Source organism: Nymphaea colorata, chromosome 7 (assembly GCF_008831285.2).
Source record: "Nymphaea colorata isolate Beijing-Zhang1983 chromosome 7, ASM883128v2, whole genome shotgun sequence".
In the NCBI taxonomy this organism is placed as follows: Eukaryota; Viridiplantae; Streptophyta; class Magnoliopsida; order Nymphaeales; family Nymphaeaceae; genus Nymphaea; species Nymphaea colorata.
The window spans coordinates 162,556-185,842 of NC_045144.1; the positions used below are offsets into that span (position 1 = coordinate 162,556).

Here is a 23,287-nt window from a genome sequence, read left to right on the forward strand (position 1 = left end):
CAGCTATGCATCGGGCTGCCCTCCTCTTTCCAAACCCTCTCCTCTTTTAAGTCTGGCCACTTCCATCTCCTCCGTATTAAACCATGTCATATCATATCATAGAGTTCTTGGCTCCCTTCACTTTGAGCCCCACATAGGATTTGCCAAGTTGGACAAGTTTCATATGCTAATAGGTAATTGAATTTAGAGAATTGTTAATTTTGTTGGAGAACGTGTGCTGAAGGCTTCACTGGTTGTGACCCTTCACTCCAAAAATTCATCACCATGCACCTCTTTATTTCGCACCCATTCAAGAGCCAGAGTGGTTTCAATTTGGAAAAGGGTCTGCTTACAAGATGGATGTTATATGAATATTGGACTTTCATGCATTGTTGTTTTTCTTTGTCGGTTGCTAAATACTTTTATCTGTTTAGTGATATTTGGTCCTGTCCATTGTACTTCCTAGCATTAATGTCATTATTGGGTTTTGCTTCAAATTGTATTGTTTCTTTTCCTATCCTTGCCTAGTTCTAAATGTTGCTTAGATCTGATCTTTCCTCTAATTTTGCTTTTCTTGTATTTGCAGTTATGACTTGTGACCTAATTTTGCCTATGGCGGGTCAAATTTGTGGTGAGAAAGAGAAGGCTCAATGAGGCAGTGCATTGTTCTGCACTTGTCTAAGACAGTCTTATTGTCAACAAATGTTTCCCCTTAATGCAGCTCCAATTAATTGTCATGGTAACCTTTGGGGATATGATGAAGGTTCGTGGTCTATTACAAGAAGTGAGTTACTTTGTTCTTTGAAGAGAAAACCTGTTTTCTATAAATTTTATAGAATAATGTGATTTCTTTGCTAATGTCCTTTACATTTGGGTTTCTTTTTATTTGTATTATTCTTGCCCTGTGTGCTTGAGTGTTGTATGCTCATCTTGGGTGCAAGCATTTTGTTGGTGGACTGCACTTGTCTAAGACAGTCTTATTGTCAAAAAATGTTTCCCCTTAATGCATCTCCAATTAATTGTCATGGTAACCTTTGGGGATATGATGAAGGTCTATTACAAGAAGTGAGTTACTTTGTTCTTTGAAGAGAAAATTTGTTTTCTATAAATTCTATAGAACAACATAGCTTGATTTCTTTGCTAATGTCCTTTACATTTGGTTTTCTTTTTATTTGTATTATTCTTGCCCTATGTGCTTGAGTGTTGTATGTTCATCTTGGGTGCAAGCATTTTGTGTTTTGATCTTCTTGCATCTGATTATAGTTTTCTGAATTTTCTGTGTTTTTTTACTGACCTTTAATAGTTTAATTAGGAAAAATTGTTTTTGAGAACCTTTAGTCTGTTCTACTTTGTACAGAAATTGGGAAGAATAAAAAAATGCCAAAATTGTTCAAAAAATTCTGAACTTTGGGTTTCTAAAATGCTCTAATTTTGTAGAGTAAAAAAATCCTTAGTTTTCATATTGGCTCTTTACAATATAATGTCTTTTTAACCCAGATTTGTGAACCTGTCAGAAATCGAAAAGTCTGCCTCTGTTCTATATCCAAATACTTTTTTACTTTGGCTTTCTGTAGACAACCTTACATTCAGAGTCTAACAATGTCCAATCCCATAGTTGTCATTCCTGTCCTTCCATAATCAGTCCTGACATCATTTCCCTAATGATTTTACAAAAGCCACTGCGTAGGACTGGCTTATGCTGGCCTTCATTCAAGGAAAAATAAGAACTTAATGTAAACCTCTTGCAAAACTTTCAATCAGTTGATGACCTAACATTTATGGGAACTTGTCACCCTTAAACCAACCTTTTATGTAGAATGTCATACTTTTGTGAAAGTTGGCGAAGTTTGTTCTTCTACTCAGTCTACCCATCTTGTTTTGCATCCACCCATCTCTTTAGGGAGTAGAGTTCATGCCTCCTCGTGATATACCATTTGATGTCAAGAACATTTGTAAAATAAAAAAAAAATCCCGAGTTGGAGAAACTTTCAAGTTTTTGTTGTCAAGCAATGGAAGTGGAAAGCTGAAAAAATGCTGGATCTGAACAGTAAGGAAAACTCCTCTGAAGCTGACATAGTTAAGACTAGGAAATGCTATTGACTCTTGACTCTGGTGTTCAAATATTTGCAAGGATTTAACATGAATATATACTAAGAGAGAAGCCACAATGCTCTGTAAGATCTTGGCAGGTAGCAAAATGAGTGTTGAGAGATGGGCTCGGGGCTTGTGTAGTTGTTCCTCTGAGTCAGTAATCAAGAGTACCGGGTAGGCATAAAGCTGATTTATGTCTATTTTGCGAAGATAATGACTTACGAACCTTTGGCTTGTCGAAAACCCGTAAGGTGAAGCGGGTTGGACACGTGACAAAACTACACATAACCACCAAAGCAGTGGAGCTTCGTACTAGCTTTTGAGGTGGTGAGGTATTCCCTCAAAGGTGAAGGTCGGCCTGAAAAGAAAATCAAAGAAAAAAAAATGGCAAAAAGCTCAATGCAAAAGAAAGAAAAACAAAATAACTAAGAAAAAAAAAACAAAAGGTGTCTGCCAAGAGATGAAAGACATGAAGGCTGAACTCGCTGGAATTGAATGTAGTGATCTTTTGTGGATGTGCGAATTGGGGGTCAATATCTGCTCCTTTTTTTATTACCTAAGATTGTCACACCCCGACCTTTTGACACTCAAACATTTTTTTTTTCTAAACATAAAGCATCGAGGTGCGACTACTCTACAATTCAAATGTGAAGGAGCCATGCCATTCAAAACAATGGGGCGAACTTTCATTTATATAATCATTTCAATTCATACAAAATCACATCGATGTATAACAAAAATGCCCCAAACTATATAATTGATGCCTAACAAAAACAAGACATCAATAAAACCAAAATAAGACGCGCCGGCACTACAAAAGACGCATCCCAAAACCTCCCCAGTAGGACGTGAATGAAGCCATCTGCTCAACCTGCTGCCCGGATCTGCAAAAACATGAAAAAGAAACAACTGAAGGCTTAGCCTTCGCAGTATGGCAACAAGGCAGGAAAATACTAAACCCTCTCAGTTGGGGCTCAAATCAGAAAACAATTCTCAAAATCATTCATCATCATGTTGTGTCAGAGTACGACACGTACAAGCCACTCAATGGCCACAATACACGATTCAATCACATGCTTTCATATCCAACACATGCACAACAGTCACATATACAATCATCTACATTACATTTTCATTAACTTTAGTGAATTAACAGTTCCTGTGGGTGCAACACAGGCACGTGCACACCATGGGCGGCCTATAGCCGAGAGACAACCCCCGTGGTGGCCCATAACAGTATGGATCCATTTCATCCGCTTCAGCAGTTGAGCACTCGTCCATGGATGTGTGAAGTCCAAGGAGAGATATTTAGCTTTCCCTAGGACACCCAGGTTGGGAAGGCGGGAGCCCACACTCCAAGCACAACACACAACTGTACCCTGGGGCCTTGCACCGCCTGCGCTCCGAATAGGCGAGACCAGTGGTAAACAAAGGGAACGTCTCCCACACACATAGCCACATCCCACTGGCCTCTCATCTCTTAGTTATTCATTCTTATCATTATAGTTACACATTCACAAGACGACTGGCTAACACATGAGGTTAGTACACTTCACGAGTGCACCCACACCTCCGATTACATCCACTTGAGGTCTATACATACAGTAATAGTCATTGCTAGCCGTCATACCATACGGGTACAACTACCCTCCAAATCATCCATTTGCATCATTGCCCATGGCAATGGTTATGCAACAACATACACATTCATAACAATCATCTCATCAATCACATCAATCACATCTTTTGAAATACTTAGCCAAACCACAGAGAGTAGTCTCGATCTGCGGTAGGCTCGTAGCTGTCCTATGCAGTTATCATTCTATGAAGCATTTTAATGCATAATTGGGGTCGATGAGACACTCGACTCGATACCCCACCTCATCTGTCCTAAACAGTTATCAATTCTAGCATGCACATGAAATTACGTAACCTTTTCAAAACAAGCGACTAATAATCTTTCTAACCCATTCATATCATATAAGCAACATACGTATACTCATTCACAAGGAAATCAATCAATTAACATCACAATCCTAGGATCCCCTGATCCTAGGAACACACAATCACACATTTGCCCAGGCATGGATTTGCCTGGAATGTCGCCATACCTATGGCGCGCTCACCAAATTGTTCAAAACTCTTCAAGCTTCGAACTCAACATCGACGGGACGTGCCCGGAGCACCTGCAGACATAAACAAAAGGTAAGACTCCTACTAGATACCTAAACAATTCAAACAAATACCAAACAAAATCCTTGAGGCACGTGTCATCGCCTCAAGAGGGTGTCGACGAGTAGTGTCGACCTACACGCCCTCTAATAGGCCACTACGTAACTTCTTGCCGTTTCCACCCAACGTCAAAACCCCAATGCTTCGATCAAACCATCCTTAACGCATTTCTCATAAACTTTCCGTTAGATGAGGTGTCTTCCCAACTTGCGCACCCTCTTCCTACTACACATACCACCCACGACATCAAGGGTGTTCCAAGCATTCCCCAAAGGCGGTCCTACGCTTCTCCATAACGTCTCTAACTCTACCATGCTTCCCTATAGCATCGAAAACAACCTATTATGCATAAAAAATCATAACAAACACGAATCACCTCTTTTCTCCCATCATCCTACACTTTTCCCGAAAAGCAACGTCACTTGCATGCGTCCCTAACTATCCATTCTACCTTCTAGCATGCTCAAACAGTAATTATACATGCTCTAATCGATAATATTCAATAATTTGGGCTTGATTAGATCTTGCTCACCCCAAAACAAGAGTGCGAACTGTTGTAACGTCTCCGACAGCCACCCCAAGCGCTCAATCGATCCCCAAATGGCAAAAATCGTGCCAAGACTCCACCACCTAGTCGCTGTTATGAGGGGAAGAATACGTTCCCCTAGCTGCAAATCAACCAAACCCACAATATAATCAAAATCAGCGAGAAGGGGCCTCAAGGGAGGGGTCTGCCATAAAAAAAAACCTACGGTAGATGTTAGGTAGGCTGAAAACGAGAGGGAGAAAGGGTTCGGTCAAAAGGGGAAAAGAAGGCAGTGAGGTGAGAGCACGTGAGAGAAGGGAGAGATGGTGCTGACAAAGAAAAAAACGGGCAGATGGAGTAAGAGAGACCGTAGAGGGAGGTGCAAGCGAGGAGCACGAGGGAAAAGAGGGAGACGGTCAGAGAGGCCGTGTGGTTGAGAGGGGAGACGGCAGAGACAGTGAGAGAGGGAGGAGGAGAAGAAGGAAGAAGGAAGAGTCAGAGAGAGGTTGAGGGCTTACCCAAACGCCGACGCCACCGCCGCCGTTCCTTCCTCCGCCGGCCCAAGCGTCGCCACTACTCCATCGTCCTCCTCCTGGTCTCACACGGGCGAAACAGAAGAAAGAAGGCGACGAGGAAGAAGAGGGAGACGCGAGGGAGAAGGGCCCTCACGTCGGGCTCCTCACGCGCTTGGGTTCGGGTCCGGATCTGGACCCGACCCGTTTTGCCTGCAAGACATCGAGCGTTACATCCTACCCTCCTTAAATAAAATTTCGTCCTCAAAATTTAGATCATACCTCAATGCAAGAACAAGTGTGGATATTTCTTTCGCATGTCCTCCTCAGGTTCCCATGTGCTCTCCTTCAATCCATGGTACTGCCATTCCACTTTCACTAAAGGCATTCTCTTAGTGCGAAACACTTGCTCTCTTTGATCCACAATTCTAATAGGTTTTTCCTCCATTATCAGATCATCCTGCACCTGAATACTTTGAAAATCAATCACATGTGTCGGATCTGGTACGTACTTTCGAAGCATGGAAACATGGAAAACGTCATGAATATGACTCAAATCAGGTGGCAGTGCCAATCTGTAGGCCACCTCTTCAATCTTCTCTAATATCTCAAATGCTCCTACGAACCTCAAGCTCAACTTTCCCTTCACGCCAAAACGAAAAACACCTTTAGTAGGGGAAATCTTTAGGAACACATGATCACCAACCTCAAAAGCCAACTCTCTACGCCGAAAGTGGGCATAGCTTTTCTGTCTACTCTGAGCAGTCAACAACTTTTTCCTTATCAATAGCACTTGGTCGGTGTAGTGTTGCAATACTAAAGGGTTTTCGATCTTACCATCACCCAATTTGGTCCAACAAGCTGGCGATCTGCAAGGCCTTCCATACAAAGCCTCAAAAGGTGCCATCCCAATACTAAAGTGGTAACTGTTATTATAAGCAAATTCTGCCAGTTTCACATGTTTATCTCATTCTCCTTTCCACTCTAAGACACAAGCACGCAACATGTCTTCTAAGGTCTGAATGGTCTTCTCAGATTGCCCATCCGTTTGGGGGTGAAACGCTGTACTTAGCCTAAGCTTGGTACCCAATGCCTTCTACAGTTGCCCCCAAAACCTAGAGGTGAAACGTGGATCTCGATCCGAAATGATAGACCTTGGTACACCATGTAATCTCACTATCTCGCCAATATATAACTCTGCAAGACTTTCCAAAGACTGACTGATTCTGATTGGCAGAAAATGGGCAGACTTCGTAAGTCGATCAACAATCACCTATATGGCATCATGTTGCCTTCTAGTGCGAGCCAAACCAACCACAAAATCCATCGTAATGTCTTCCCATTTCCACACTGGGATATCAATCCTTTGCAACAAGTCTCCGGGCCGTTGATGCTCTGCTTTAACTCGCTGGCTAAGTAAACACTTTGCTACATATTCTGCAATTTCACGCTTCATTCCAGGCCACCAAAAATTTCTCTTCATATCCTGAAACATCTTGGTACTGCCAGGGTGTATAGAAAACTTAGATTTGTGAGCTTCATCAAGCAACCGTCGCTTCACCCCATCATCTCTAGGAACCCACAATCTTTGTCAAAACCGCAACGAACCATCTTTATCTTGATGCCAAAGAGAATCTGTCTTCTTACTTTCTTCCATGTTCTTAGCAAACTCTAGATCTTCCTTTTGCTTCATTACAAGTTCTTCCATCAAAGGATGTCGTATCAAGGCCGTCATCGTTGCCCTGTTCTCATCGCAGAGGTAAGGCTGTCAAGCTATCACATCTTGCAATAATGTCTAAGAACGAGTCAACATACTACACATTGTTGCCTTAGCCTGTCTGCTCAAAGCATCAGCCACCACATTCGCCTTGCCTGGATGATATGATATGGTGAAATCATAATCCTTCAAGTACTCAATCCATCTTCTTTGCCTCAAGTTTAGATCCTTTTGAGAGAATATATACTTCAAGGACTTATGATCTGTAAACACATCGAATGTTGCACCATAGAGATAGTGTCTCCACATCTTCAATGCGAACACAACTGCTTCCAATTCCAAATCATGAGTGGAATAGTGTTGCTCATGAGCCTTCAACTGCCTTGATGCATAAGCCACTACACGACCATGCTGCATCAACACACACCCATATCCGATCCCCGAAGCAACTGTGTACACCACAAAACCAGAACGACCTGATGGAAGCGTCAGAATAGGGGCAGTAGTAAGCTTGTCCTTTAGAGTTTGAAAGATCTTCTCACACTCTTCATTCCAAACAAACTTCACTTCTTTTCTCAATAGCTTCGTAATTGGTGTAGCTATCTTTGAAAAGTCTTGTATGAATCTGCGATAATATCCTGCCAATCCCAAAAAGCTTCTAACTTCAGTTACATTGCATGGTGTCTTCCATTCCGGTACAGCTGACACCTTAGCCGGATCGATGGATACTCCATTCTTCGAGATCACATGACCCAGAAAGTTTACCTTCTCTAGCCAAAATTCACATTTTGAATATTTGGCATAAAGTTTATGCTTGCGCAAAAGACCCAACACTCTTCTCAAGTGGTCTCTATGCTCTACCTCACTTTCTGAGTACACCAAGATATCATCAACAAAAACAATAACAAATTGATCCAAGAACTCTTGGAAAAGCCGATTCATGAGGTCCATGAATGCTGCAGGAACATTGGTCAACCTAAAAGGCATGACCCTGAATTCATAATGCCCATATCTAGTTTGAAAGGCAGTCTTAGAAACATCTTGCTCTCATATCAAGAGTTGATGGTACCCTGTCCTCAGATCGATCTTGGAGAAAACCTTTGCATTCTTAAGTTGATCAAACAAGTCTTCGATTCTTGGAAGCGGATACTTATTCTTGACGGTGACTTGATTCAACATGCGATAATCTATACACAACCGCATTGTCGCATCTTTCTTTTTAACAAACAACACTGGTACTCCCCACGGTGACACACTAGGTCAGATGAAGCCCTTGTCTAAGAGCTCCTGCAGTTGCTTCTTCAACTCTTCTAATTCTGCTGGTGCCATATGGTAGGGTGCCTTAGAAATGAGAGCTGCCCCATGCAACAACTCTATCTTGAACTCCACGTCTCGAGTTGGGGGCAAACTTGACAGTTCCTCAGGAAACACATTGGGTTACTCACTCACAACGGCAACCTCCTGCAACCTCACCGGTTCAGCCTCATGGGTCAACACGTTGACCAAGAATGCAACACTTCCTTTTTTTATCAAACGTTTAGCCTTCACTGCAGAGACTATTATCTTATCAGTTCGACTGGCCTTACAAGCATGGAACTCCACAGGTTGCATCTCGTTAGTCAACATCTGTATCTGCTTCTTCCTGCAATCTATATTGGCATAGTGCGCATATAACCAATCCATACCCAAAATCACAACAAACTCACTGAGACCTATGATCACCAACTGTGTAGGTAAGTGATGTTGATGGAACTCCACATTCACATCAGGTAGATACTCACGACACAATTCTTGAGCATGCATAGGACTAACAACTTTTAAAACATATGGCATCTTTCTAGCCGACAGTTCTAGCGAAGTAGCAAATCGACTAGAAATAAACGAATGGGTCGCCCCTGCATCAAATAACACTCTAGCAATATGAGAACCAACAAGTAAAGTACCTTCGACGAGGTCGTGTGCCTGAATCTCCTCCACGGTAGTAGCATAGACACGTCCAGTTGTCTGTCGCGTGCTAGAAGAACCGGCCTCAGGCTTCTTCAATTCTCTTTCTTTCTTCAACGGGCAATCCTTGATGAAATGTCTCATTCCCCCACAGTGTAAACAAGCCCCGGTCACTCGATAACACGGCTTCCCAGGGTGTACACGAGAACAAGTGGGGCACTTTGGTGAGGTCGGAGAGGCCACTGACCCCCCTGAGTGGTCTCACTACGGCTTGGCCTGTTTCGCCAGAATGTTCTGTCATCACGCCTATCATAAGGCCTTACCTTGCCTACGGCATGTTGGTGCTTGACTGGCATACGCCCACCTTGAGTGTGCTGAGTAGTTTTCTTCTGATGGTCCCTCTGAGTCCTAGCCCAATCTTCTTCTATGGATCTAGCCATGGTGACCGCCTCGTCTAAGTCACGAGGTCTACTTGTCAAAACTTTGCTTCGCAGTCCATCCCGCAGCCCGCGCACGAACTTGCCTGCTCTGGCCTCATCTGTAGTGTAGAGGTGCGGGCAATACACCTCCAAGTGCCGATATCTCGCAATATATTCCTCCAAGTTCATTTGATTCTGCTGCAAATCAAGAAACTCTTGCATTTTCTTGTCCCTGGCATGCATTGGGAAGTAAGTGTTGAAGAAGGAATCTCTAAACTGCTTCCAAGAGATTGACAGTTGGCCCGCAAACTGGATCTCACTAGTCGATTGCCACCAATTCTTGGCATCACCCTTCAACAGATATGAGCCATAATTCACTTTATCTTCTTCTAGCACCTTTAGAAGCCCAAAAATGCGTTCCACTTCCTCAATCCATTCTTTTGCCTTGTCATGACTACCCCCTCCTGAAAAGATAGGCGGCTGCATCGCCATAAACTGTTGGTACGACACCGCCGTTGCCTTCTCCCGAAGTGGGGCACTGGTGTCTCCTGAAGGAGATGCATTACTCCTCTGATTACTGACCATCGACTGTACTAACGAGGTCAGCGTCTGCAACGTCGTCAGCAGTATAGCCTGCTGATCCATAGGTGGAGTCTGCCTCGGTGGGGTTTGGGCACCCACACTCGCCTGGGCATTCTGTTGCCCTGAAGTACTGTGATCATGTGGGGTACGCGCGTCAGAATGAGCCGGACTTGGCTCCCTTTGTGCTTCTGTAGACGGTTCAACACGCTTCTTACCCCTGCGTTGATATTCCATCTGTACAAACAAGAACCTTATTTTCAAATCACGTTTAAGACCAAACTCACAAATCAATTCACAACGTGCCTTAGCACAAAGTTCAAAACATCGACTACATTAGGTACTCATACTTGAAAAATCAAAACTACAATAACAAACAATGCATACTTGGGCAACATGGCTTCACAGATAGGCTTTAACTCAGATCCCTATTGGGGTTTGCCATGGCTCTCATACCAAAACTGTCACACCCCGACCTTTGGACACTCAAACATTTTTTTTTTCTAAACATAAAGCATCGAGGTGCGACTACTCTACAATTCAAATGTGAAGGAGCCATGCCATTCAAAACAATGGGACAAACTTTTATTTATATAATCATTTCAATTCATACAAAATCACATCGATGTATAACAAAAATTCCCCAAACTATATAATTGATGCCTAACAAAAACAAGGCGTCAATAAAACCAAAATAAGACGCACCAGCACTACAAAAGACACATCCCAAAACTTTCCCAGTAGGACGTGAGTGAAGCCATCTGCTCAACCTGCTGCCCCGGATCTGCCAAAACCTGAAAAAGAAACAACTGAAGGCTTAGCCTTCGCAGTATGGCAACAAGCCAGGAAAATACCAAACCCTCTCTGTTAGGGCTCAAATCAGAAAACAATTCTCAAAATCATTCATCATCATGTTGTGTCAGAGCACGACACGTACAAGCCACTCAATGGCCACAATACACAATTCAATCACATGCTTTCATATCCATCACATGCACAACAGTCACATATACAATCATCTACATTACATTTTCATTAACTTTAGTGAATTAACAGTTTTTGTGGGTGCAACACATGCACGTGCACACCATGGGCGGCCTATAGCCGAGAGACAACCCCCGTGGTGGCCCATAATAGTATGGATCCATTTCATTCGCTGCAGCGGTAGAGCGCTCATCCATGGATGTGTGAAGTCCAAGGAGAGATGCTCAGCCTTCCCTAGGACACCCAGGTTGGGAAGGCGGGAGCCCACGCTCCAAGCACAACACACAACTGTACCCTGGGGCCTTGCACCGCCTGCGCTCCGAACAGGCGAGACCAGTGGTAAACAAAAGGGACGTCTCCCACACACATAGCCACATCCCACTGGCCTCTTATCTCTTAGTTATTCATTCTTATCATTATTGTTACACATTCACAAGACGACTGGCAAGCACATGAGATTAGTACACTTCACGAGTGCACCCACACCTCCGATTACCTCCACTTGAGGTCTATACATACAGTAACAGTCATTGCTAGCCGTCATACCATATGGGTACAACTACCCTCCAAATCATCAATTTGCATCATTGCCCATGGCAATGGATATGCAACAACATACACATTCATAACAATCATCTCATCAATCACATCTTTTGAAAAACTTAGCCAAACCACAGAGAGTAGTCTCGATCTGCGGTTGGCTCGTAGCTGTCCTATGCAGTTATCATTCTATGATGCTTTCTAATGCACAATTGGGGTCGATGAGACACTCGACTCGATACCCCACCTCATCTGTCTTAAACAGTTATCAATTCTAGCATGCACATGCAATTACGTAACCTTTTCAAAACAAGCGACTAATAATCTTTCTAACCCATTCATATCATATAAGCAACATACGTATACTCATTCACAAGGAAATCAATCAATTAACATCACAATCCTAGGATCCCCTGATCCTAGGAACAGACAATCACACATTTGCCCAGGCATGGATTTGCCTGGAATGTCGCCATACCTGTGGCGCGCTCACCAAATTCTTCAAAACTCCTCGAGCTTCGAACTCAAGGTCGACGGCACGTGCCTGGAGCACCTACAGACATAAACAAAAGGTAAGACTCCTACTAGATACCTAAACAATTCAAACAAATATCAAACAAAATCCTTGAGGCACGTGTCATCGCCTCAAGAGGGTGTCGACGAGTAATGTCGACCTACACGCCCTCTAATAGGCCACTACGTAACTTCTTGCCGTTTCCACCCAACGTCAAAACCCCAATGCTTCGATCAAACCATCCTTAACGCATTTCTCATAAACTTTCCGTTAGATGAGGTGTCTTCCCAACATGCGCACCCTCTTCCTACTACACATACCACCCACGACATCAAGGGTGTTCCAACCATTCCCCAAAGGCGGTCCTACGCTTCTCCATAACGTCTCTAACTCTACCATGCTTCCCTATAGCATCGAAAACAACCTATTATGCATAAAAGATCATAACAAACATGAATCACCTCTTTTCTCCCATCATCCTACACTTTTCCCAAAAAGCAAGGTCGCTTGCATGCGTCCCTAACTATCCATTCTACCTTCTAGCATGCTCAAACAGTAATTATACATGCTCTAATCGATAATATTCAATAATTTGGGCTTGATTAGATCTTGCTCACCCCAAAACAAGAGTCCGAACTGTTGTAACGTCTCCGACAGCCACCCCAAGCACTCAATCGATCCCCAAATGGCAAAAATCGTGCCAAGACTCCACCACCTAGTCGCTGTTATGAGGGAAAGAATATGTTCCCCTAGCTGCAAATCGACCAAACCCACAATATAATCAAAATCAGCGAGAAGGGGCCTCAAGGGAGGGGTCTGCCATAAAAAAAAACCTACGGTAGATGTTAGGTAGGCTGAAAACGAGAGGGAGAAAGGGTTCGGTCAAAAGGGGAAAAGAAGGCAGTGAGGTGAGAGCACGTGAGAGAAGGGAGAGATGGTGCTGACAAAGAAAAAAACGGGCAGATGGAGTAAGAGAGACCGTAGAGGGAGGTGCAAGCGAGGAGCACGAGGGAAAAGAGGGAGACGGTCAGAGAGGCCGTGTGGTTGAGAGGGGAGACGGCAGAGACAGTGAGAGAGGGAGGAGGAGAAGAAGGAAGAAGGAAGAGTTAGGGAGAGGTTGAGGGCTTACCCAAACGCCGACGCCACCGCCGCCGTTCCTTCCTCCGCCGGCCCAAGCGTCGCCTACTCCCTCGTCCTCCTCCTGGTCTCACACGGGCGAAACAGAAGAAAGTAGGCAACGAGGAAGAAGAGGGAGACGCGAGGGAGAAGGGCCCTCACGTCGGGCTCCTCACGCGCTTGGGTTCGGGTCCGGATCTGGACCCGACCCGTTTCGCCTGCAAGACATCGAGCGTTACAAAGATGTCGAGGATGATTCCTTTATGTTCACGTTTTGGAAATTGAAAGATATCCCTTCTAGAGGTTCGATGACATTGATGCAAAATGAATCCTAATCCTTGTATGGTACTATGGATAAGTGAATGACATATTACTTGCACAGCACGAGCACTCAAGCTTATGAGTTAAAGTGATAATTTTGAACTATTTCAAAGTAAAAACTTGACACCTTTCGTTATATTTCGAGGTTTTCTTGGCATAGGAGGAAATAACCAATCCCGTTTGGTCTTGAAAGGTGTTTGCCATTTCATTAACAAACTACTAGTCCATTCATGGAATAGATGGAACTCTTCAAATCTAGTCCACTTATGCTCAATGTGACAATTTGTCCATCTTTTCCTTTGTCTTAGGAGAGGCACATTATTTGGGAACCTGACCCATAAGTCCATCTTAACCGAGTGTCTTCAACCCGTTGAAATGTCTTCAACCTGTTTTTCAATGACATAACCCAGACTTAGGGTTGAGGTTATCATGGAAGATCTCTTATCTGTTTTCAAAAAACTGGACATTTTTGAAAAGTTATATCTTTTGAAGTTTGAAGTTGCATGAGTGTTGTTCCTGGCTTCATCTAATGTTTGTCTTGGCTTGCAATACATGGTTTTGCAAAATGGGGTGGAGTTATTCTTCATCGTCACCAACTACCCTCTCAAGCCTTTGCTTCGACAGCTGGGTCCTTCATAGTTTTGGACCAGGTTAGTATTTCAGTTTCTTCTTGTGTCATGTTAGTTGATTGTTAAGGATATTTTGACTAGTATGTGTTTGTTTATCCATAAATTAGGACTGTATCCTGCATTGGGGAAAAATTATGATATTATTGAATCTTTTCTCATTGATGCTATTTATGTTGTCACTCATTTAAGGCTGGTCATTTGACCTACTCACTCATTTAAGGCTGGCTATTTGACCTACTCCCCGTCAATTGCTTTTAATCCGGTTTTTCCCCTTCCCATAATCGAGATGTTTTTCCTACATCGGAGGAGAAGGTGAGCTGAGATTGGTCCTAAATTATGTCAGAATGTAAGTTTTTTAGGCGTGAAATTAACAACTAAAGTTTATTTTAGAATGTCGTGGAAAGCTTGTTTTCTGATGCGAGCCTAAATCTGTCTCGACCGACGATGGCTGAGGGATTGGCCGAGGCCAGGCCAAAGGCTCGCAACCAAGTTGTAAGCCTAGGCAAGGCCGGCCGAAAGTTGGCTGCCGAACAAGAGATGTCAAGGCCGAAGGAAGACGCGGCCCATCGTGCGGCCGTGGAAGGGCGCCAGCCAAAGAAAAGAAGCGTCGATGTGGCCTACAAGGCCAAAGCATACTCGGGTAAGAAGGGTCGAGCATGTAGAGCTCACGTCAAAATGATGATGTTGGGCGTGAGCAGCCTCCCAAGGCTCGAAGAGACAGGACACAACGATAGAAGAATTCAGGCTTAAGGAGGTTAACGTGGTACTTGGAGGTGCTACAGTGGGCACCAAGTACGGGCAGAGCAGAGACAAACTTGAAGATGGGCATGGCGTAGAGAAAGGGACCTAGATCTGGTAGAGGTAAAGTCAAACCTAGTGTCAAGTCCTAACCCAAGTCAAACGGGGAAGTCTAGGCCCGAACCTAGACAAGTTACCTCTCGGGCTCACAAGGCCCGAGTCAAACTCGAACTCTGAGATGTCTCGTCTCATTTGCTTTAGTTTATTTGCTTTTGTTGAGTCGTTTTGTTTTAAGTATAAGTGTCTCGGTTCATTCCTAGAACCGGTTCTTTGTGAGCTATATAAGCTCGTTTGTAAGTTGTTTTTATTAGGGAATGGAATATTGAATAGAAATAAGAAAGTTTGGTTCGTTGTCTCTTTTCCCCGTGTGGGAGTTTCTCTCTTCCCCTCATCGGCCTTGCCGGCGGTGATCGGAATCTCAAAGTCTACAACCCGTGGCTCTGGCTGAAGCATATGGAAGATATGACTCAGGGTCTTTGTCATGAACATGTGTGTGTGTGTGTCTCTCTCATACCCAAGTAGAAAGACACGTTCACGTGCACCCAAGTACCGAAAAACATGTATTTGTTGATGTGGAGCTTGTGCTTGAATAATATCACAATGCAGGTGGAATATGGCTGATTGGTGTATTAGTGCAGCCTAGCAGGCTAAAACTGTGGCTTATGGGACCACTGTTCAAAAGTGCATATGTAGTGTTTTTATTTTCAGAGCTAACATGTCAATTCATACAGTTAAAAGCATGCTTTCTTTTTTGTGCTCGTAGCTAAATCTTAGTTATGAAATCTAATTGCAGGACTTGCCTTTGGTTGCTCAATTTTATTGCAGGTGGGACATTTGCATTGTACTCACCGATATGCAAGCATGTAAAGCTCTGTCTTCTTCCAAACCAATTGTCATATGATGCTTGTATCAAGTTCAACTGAAGGTGGCACCTCCACAGCTTGGGTTGTCAATAACGATTAAAGAAAGGAAGTATGTAAGCATCCTTGTCACTGAAAAAGGATGTTCTCGTGTTTCTTCTTGTTGGTACCATTAGTGTCCACTGTATTTTGATGTCATTCATTGTTGAATTTCTCCCAACTAGTTTTCATATAGGTTTTTAATGTCATTATGTTACTATGTTTTAATTTCACTTTGTTTTTGACTTTTTTTTTATGGAACAGGCGATTGCTTTAGAGATTACCACAATTATGATGTGCCCATAAATTATTTTTTCCTCCAAAATATTTCACACATTTGATGTAGAAGGTTTGCAGTCATATGGGTTCAAGCTGGACTTTAGGCAAGTTCTTGTATGAAAACCTGTATTATAACATTCTTTTTTTCCTTGTACACGTGAAAATCTAATTATGAAGGAAAAGGAAGAAATTGAAGAAACATGACAAAGTGACTTAAAGTAGAAGAGACCATATGGAATGCACTAATGATATGTGCCTCATAGAGGGAGTTACTTATGCAAGTTTTTTGTCCATGCAGTTGATTGCCATTTCTCTTTTCTTAGCTGCAAAGTCTTTGCAGAAGGGACTCTTCTCCTTGTGCAGTTATTGCATCCGGAAACACCATGGAGGACGCTCTGCAATCCACCTTTGGCACTAATGCTTTTCAAAATTGCGATTGAAATGCAAATTGCAATATGGCTTTGCACAAAGTATTCCCAAAGTGGGCTTTTCTTGTCCTGAATTCTGGTAGCATTTGCATGAGCTTCTTGGCTGTGCTTGGCTGTGACGCGCAGTTACTGTGAGAGTCTCCCAGTCCCTCCTTTGTGCTTCCATGTTATGGTGAGAATGGACCTGAGCTATTTTGGTATATGGGCGAAGATCTCATCATTTCACATTTGACCAAGTTTTTTTAACCTGCAGTTTTTCATTTCATATCTGTTTTTCTTGTAATTCTTTAGGCACACGTGAATTTTTTTTCTTCATATACGTAGGACAGCATGGTTATGGAGAACATTCACATAACATATGTTTGTATGCCGCTGATTGATTTATCCCTTTTTACAGGCTGTCCTGAGGGATATACTTGAAAACTTTTTACGAGATGATGTTCATAAGAAATCAAATGGTAGGATAAGTTGTAACCATCATTCACCTATTTTTGTGTCAGAACAACTTGATCCATCTTTTTTCATGGTATGTGCAGTTGTTTTGCTTCAGCATGAGTACTCTTGTTTTCATCCCCAAGGAGAATATAGATGAATGGGACCTGTTAAGTTTAGTACCTATGGGACTTATAGGCCATATGTAAAGGAATTGGCCCTCATATTGCAGATAGGCAGTCAGAGCTGCTTCAGAATTGTGACCTTCCGACTCCATATCAGAGGAGAAGTCTGAAGAATTCCATGGGGTGCGAGAGGAACAAGCCTGCTGAACCAACAAAATCTTTTTAGTCAGATAATGATTGTTTTCTGTTACGGAGGTCAGTTATGTTTCCATTCCCCTCTGTTTTTGCTTATTTATTTTCATTCAAATTATAGGGTCTATCATTTGTCTTCACAAGAGAGTTGTGGAGTTATAGTGTTTCTTGTTTATTTTACTTTGCTGAGAGTACTTTGTGTTTAGAATGATTTTGTGTTGTTTTTTCACACTTTTATCTCTCTTTCGGTTTTATTCAAAATTCTTCTGCTCCTGGAGGAACCTAGGCTTCTTGTTAACAATAAGTTACCTGATGAAGTATTGTAAATAAATTATGATTTGCATTTGCTGTCTGTGCCAGTGAAATTTGGCACATTAAAATAAAAGCTAATATGAGTTTCTGGGTTTACATGTTTGTGGGAGAATCGAAATGAATCGGTATTCAGTTTGCACAATTTGACACATTTGGCCATTTGCCAAGATCAGACAAAAATGAGTGCACAATCCAATAGCACAGCACACACTAGTCATCTCAAGGATATAGCAAAGGCAAGGGCTGAAGGTTGGTAGTAGTGATTGGACCACATTAACTCTTACATAAGTAAACATTTGAAATTAGTGTCACACTTGAATTGGTTGCAAGGGCGGGTTTCATCTTGTTTTACATGTTATTTCTCATCCCATGCCATTTGAATGGAATGCTGAAGAATATAAAGAACCTGTTAACTTTTGGTGCCTTGCAGAGGATTTTGCTTTTTTACTTTTAGCATTGGAGAAATAAACACATTGGTGTTCCCATTTGAATTTGAAGTGACTTTTATCTTGAAAATCATTGGTTTTTAGGGCATTTATTTTCTGTTTTCATGTTTAGCTTTCATTCCCAATGTTTTTAATTGAATGGTTAATTGCAGTCATAATGTATACAACAAGGAGAAAAATTCAGGAAGACAAGGGCGCTGATCCTTCTATGTTTGAGGAGATAGTTGCACGGGTTAAGAATTTGAGCTGTGTAGCTACTTTGAAGCATAAGTTGAAGTATTCTATTTACCAACAATAAACATTTCTCACCTTGCTGGCTTTTTCTGACCTTGAGAACACCAACCAGGAACTGAAAAGTGATATGAAGGATCTGTTCATCAACTCAGTTGTGTAAGGACTTCATGTTTGTTTTATATGCTTGATGAAAGTCTTTTTACAAAAGGGATTTAATGTCACTTTAGTGTCTATGTTCTCGGTAGCACTCTTACGCTAATTGATGCTTTTTTTTTTCTCATTTTGGGCATTAAAGCCAAATTGACATCTATGGGAACCCGAAGGCAGTGGTGATCCATGTTCCTTACAAATTGCGGAAGGCTTTTCTGTAACATGGATTACACAAGAGGAATCAAATGTACAAGTATTATGGACTATATGATGCTTCAAATGGTTCTATATGATGTCAATGACATGATTTTTTTTTTTTGTTTAGGTCCTAGAACTGTTTTTTCAAACGCTTTCTTTTATTATCCAACATCAAAGGGGGTGGAACACCCCGTATCTCTAGCCTTAGCAGTAACCAATCTCCACTGTGGATCAATCTTCTTCTTGTCTACCCTCCACTGCATTCTCATTCTCCTTTTTAACTTTTCTCATTCACCCTCCTCCCCCTTGGCTAGTTTGTGCTTATCTTAATAGCAAAAATGAGCGTTCAAGGGTGGAGGTCCTTCATGATTTTTGACCAAGTTAGTATTCAATTTCTTCTTGTGTCTTGTTAGTTGAATGGATGTCTGAGGTATTGTAAATATCCAACATAGGTTAAAGTCATTGGTTTGATTAGTTTTCAGTAGGAGCATATTCAGTTAGATTTATTTTAATTTTGTTGAGTTGGGCAAATGTTGGTCTGATTTTATAGTAGTTCAATCTTCTCTGTTATATTCTGCTTTAGTGGTTTTCCAGCATAACGCTCGTTGTGTTTAGTTCTCACTTTCATTGTGTCATGGGTTGTTTAGGAGCTTTGTTGATTTAGTTGTTGGGTTTTCATTTTTCAATGACTTTGCCGGATTCTTTGATAAATGAAATCTTATCAAGTTTAGTCATGAATATGTGTGTACGTGTGCTATTTCAATGTCTTTCTAGCTGCAGTTAATTTTTTTTTTATGTATTAGAGTTCTTATTTCAGCCAAGGCCCCCCTTGGATTCTTAAAAGTTTCAATACTTGTGTAACAATGGTTTATGCCCCCTCCATCCTTCCTCACCTCAAAAATAATTTATGGCTCCTCCCATGTGCCTATTCATGCATTCAAGTTGATGTTGGGGCTGATAGTTCAAATCCAATAGTGAAATTCTAAAACATATGTAACGTATATACATATATAATATGTTGTACTATATATTATTGTGTATATGTTATGTACTGTAATATGTAATGCGTATGTATACTCATAATATTAACATATGTATATTAATATTATATTAATTTGTTAACATATATAATATTATATTAAAATATGTATCCATATACACATTATATATCTATACAATATACATGCACATATAATATGTATAACATATACGTATACATATAACGTTATATGTATATATCTTATGTCTACATAGTATAACATATACATATATATGGTAGAAATTCTGGAAAATATGTAACTTATATACATATATAATATGTTGTACTATATATTATTGTGTATATGTTATGTACTGTAATATGTAATGCATATGTATACTCATAATATTAACATATGTATATTAATATTTTATTAATTTGTTAACATATATAATACTATATTAAAATGTATATCCTTATACACATTATATATCTATATGTTAGAATACAATGTATAGGGAACCGGGTCTGGATATGGACCCGGTACCCATGGGCATGGGAACCGAGGACGGGCTTGATTCCCTAGGCGGGTCTCTCTTCCTCCCTCTTTTTATTCTATCACTTATTGTAATTGTTGATTAAGTGAATAGAGTTTTCTCTCTCCTAGGGTTGCGGTTTTGCCCCTAGGTTAGAGCTTCCCCGTGGTTTTTCACCTCGTTCCGAGGTTTTCTACGTATATCCTGTGTTGGCTTTTCTTCTCCCCTTTCTACTACGTGTTTCTACATGGTATCAGAGCCAAAATCGTGCTGTTTGGCTTCTTTGTTCGTTTGTGATTTAGGGATTTTCTTGGAACCCTAAGTCTGAACCCTTGTTCCGCCGCCGACGCATTCCCGCCGCCGACGCATTCCCGCCCGTCGTCGCCTGGTGTGCGCCGCCGCTGGGCCCTTTTTTCCCGTCGTCGCTTGGTTTTCTCCCGCCGCTGCCGCCTGGTTGTTTCCCGCCACCGTCGCTTGGTTTTTTTCCCACCGTCGCAGCTTGCTGTTGTACCACTGCCCGTCCTCGCCCTGTGCTTTTTTGGTATACTCTGACTGTTGGATTTCTGTTGTGGTTGTTATGGCTGAAGAGATGCCCTCCAAGTCCGATGTTACCTTTGTCACGGGCAGCAATACCAAGAGCAGAAACTTGCATGTTCAAGTCACCTCTATTCGGCTGAACAAAGACAATTATCTCTCTTGGTCTGCTGCGCTTGAAATTGGGTTCACTAGTCGCGGTCGTCTACCCTATATCACTGGGGAGAAACCTACGCCTTGTAAAACTAATCCTGGATGGGCGACTTGGGCGTTGGAAGAAAGTCAAGTTAAGGTTTGGATTATTAGTTCTGTTTCTGCTGATATTCAGTCCCTTATTTTGTGTAAGTTGATTGTGCTTACGAGAATGTATGGCCGTAAAAAGAGAGTCCTACGTACTTACCAGATTAAACGCAGCATCTATTCTCTTAAACAGGGTAACTTGTCTGTGGCATCCTTCTATGCAGCCCTGAAGACTAAATGGGAGGAACTGGATTATCATGTGAATGATGACTGGAATTGTGGTTCTGATCATGAACTGTACTGGCAGAAAGAATGGATGGACCGCACTTTTATTTTTCTGGGAGGTCTGCGTGATGAGTTTGAATCCATTAGGAGTCAAATTCTCAATTGTGATGAGACCCCTGGGATTGAGGAGGTGTATGCCCGGGTGGAATCTGAGGAACAACGCCGTCAAGTGATGCATACTGACTCTAGTCATGGTAGTTCACCCTCTGCTTTTGTTAGCCGTGCTCCAGGGACTGGGCAGTGTACTATCCGGCGGTGCAGTCATTGTAACAAGTTGGGGCACTCTGTTGATTTTTGTTGGGATCTTCATCCTGAGAAGAGGCTCACCCGTGGTCGCCCTTCTTCTGGTAGGCGGGGTCCTCCTGTGCCCGATACTAGCTCTCCCAGTGTTGACAAACCAAAGCTTTCCTCTAATCAACTCAAGGAATTACAAGCTTACATCAACCGATTATCTACTACTAAGGAGGAAGCCTCCACGTCTGAGGGAGCTCAGTTAGCCCAAGCTCTCGTTGCCACAAGTGACCAAGGTAATTCCTTACTTGGTGATTGGGTTGTGGACAGTGGAGCTACTCATCATATGACAGGGAACCCTAAGATGTTTCAAGAGTACAAATTGTCTTCAGGGCAGCAACGAGTCTCTATGGCTGATGGGTCCTCAATCTCTGTGGCTGGAAAAGGGAGTTTGTCCTTATTAAATAAATATATTCTGCATAATGCTCTTCATGTTCCCAATATTCCTGTGAATTTGTTATCTGTCAGTAGTATCACCAAAGAACTCAATTGTAATCTAATTTTCTCTGCTGATCATTGTACCTTGCAGGACTGGTGATGGGGAAGAAGATTGGGATTGGTTCGGTTATTGATGGCCTCTACTGACTGCCCGTTCAGGTTGCTTCTGCTCTCATCTCAGCCACTAGCAGACAGTTGACGGGCGTGGAGGACAGGTCTAGCATCATGAGATGGCATGAGCACCTTGGACATCTCCCATTCCAGTTGATTAAGAAGTTGTTTCCTAGGGTGTTTACTTCTGTTTCCATGGACTCCTTCACATGTGAAGTGTGTCAGCTTGCTAAGCATGTTAGGGCTTCGTACCCTATTTCTATCAATAAAACCACTCGTCCTTTTGCCTTGGTTCACTCTGATGTTTGGGGTCCTTCGGGAGTACCCATTTGCTGTGGTTTCCATTACTTTATGACTCTGATTAATGACTACTCCCGTTGTACGTTCGTGTACTTGTTGAAAGAACGCAGTGAGGTTCCTGTCGTTGTCAAAAACTTTGTTGCCTTTGTCGAAAATCAATTTCAGACCTCTGTTCAGACTTTATGTACTGATAATGCCAGGGAGTCTCCCAATCCCTAGATGACTTCCTGCGGGGTAAGGGTATTGTTCATGAGACTTCCTGCGGTTATACTCCTCCTCAAAATGGCGTGGCTGAACGTAAAAATCTCCATTTATTAGATGTCACTCGAGCTATTATGTTCCACAGGCATGTTCCTAAGCGCTACTGGGGCGATGCTCTCCTCACTAGTGCCCACCTCATCAACCGTATGCCTACTCGTGTGTTGAATGGCCGTACTCCTTACTCTTTGCTCAGTCCCAGTCATAACCCCTGCTCTCTTACTCCTCAGGTGTTCGAGTGTGTTTGCTTTGTTCATAACCATAGTCTCACCATCAAGAAACTTGACCCTCGGTCTTTCAAAGCTGTCTTCTTGGGGTATTCCTCCACTCAAAAGGGATATAAATGTATTGACCCTACTACCTCCAAAATCTATGTCTCTCAGGATGTTACCCTTCATGAACATGAGGCGTATTTTCCTGCGAATCCTCTTCAGGGGGAGTGTATAGGGGACAGTGTGGAAAAGTATTCTCCAAATCAACTTATTCAGTTTACGGACTTCTTGGACTACAGACTTAGTCACAGTGTGGAAGATACAGTCAAAGATGATAAAGACAGTCATGTGGAAGAAGATACAGTCAGAGATGATAAAGACAGTCATGTGGAAGGGGGCCCTGTGGTTGATCAGCCCACATCCATTGATCATTTGTTTGGGCAGGTTTACACTAGCAAGGAGAAAGATGTGGCTGAGACTGTTGATGTAACCAATCCCAATCCTGTG

General features: G+C 42.3%; 1 protein-coding gene across 1 annotated transcript in view; it reads left to right on the forward strand.

Moving 5' to 3' along the window:
• Positions 1-23,287, forward strand: part of LOC116257777 (uncharacterized) — a 97,721-nt gene that overhangs the window by 27,180 nt on the left and 47,254 nt on the right. The window lies entirely within an intron of this gene.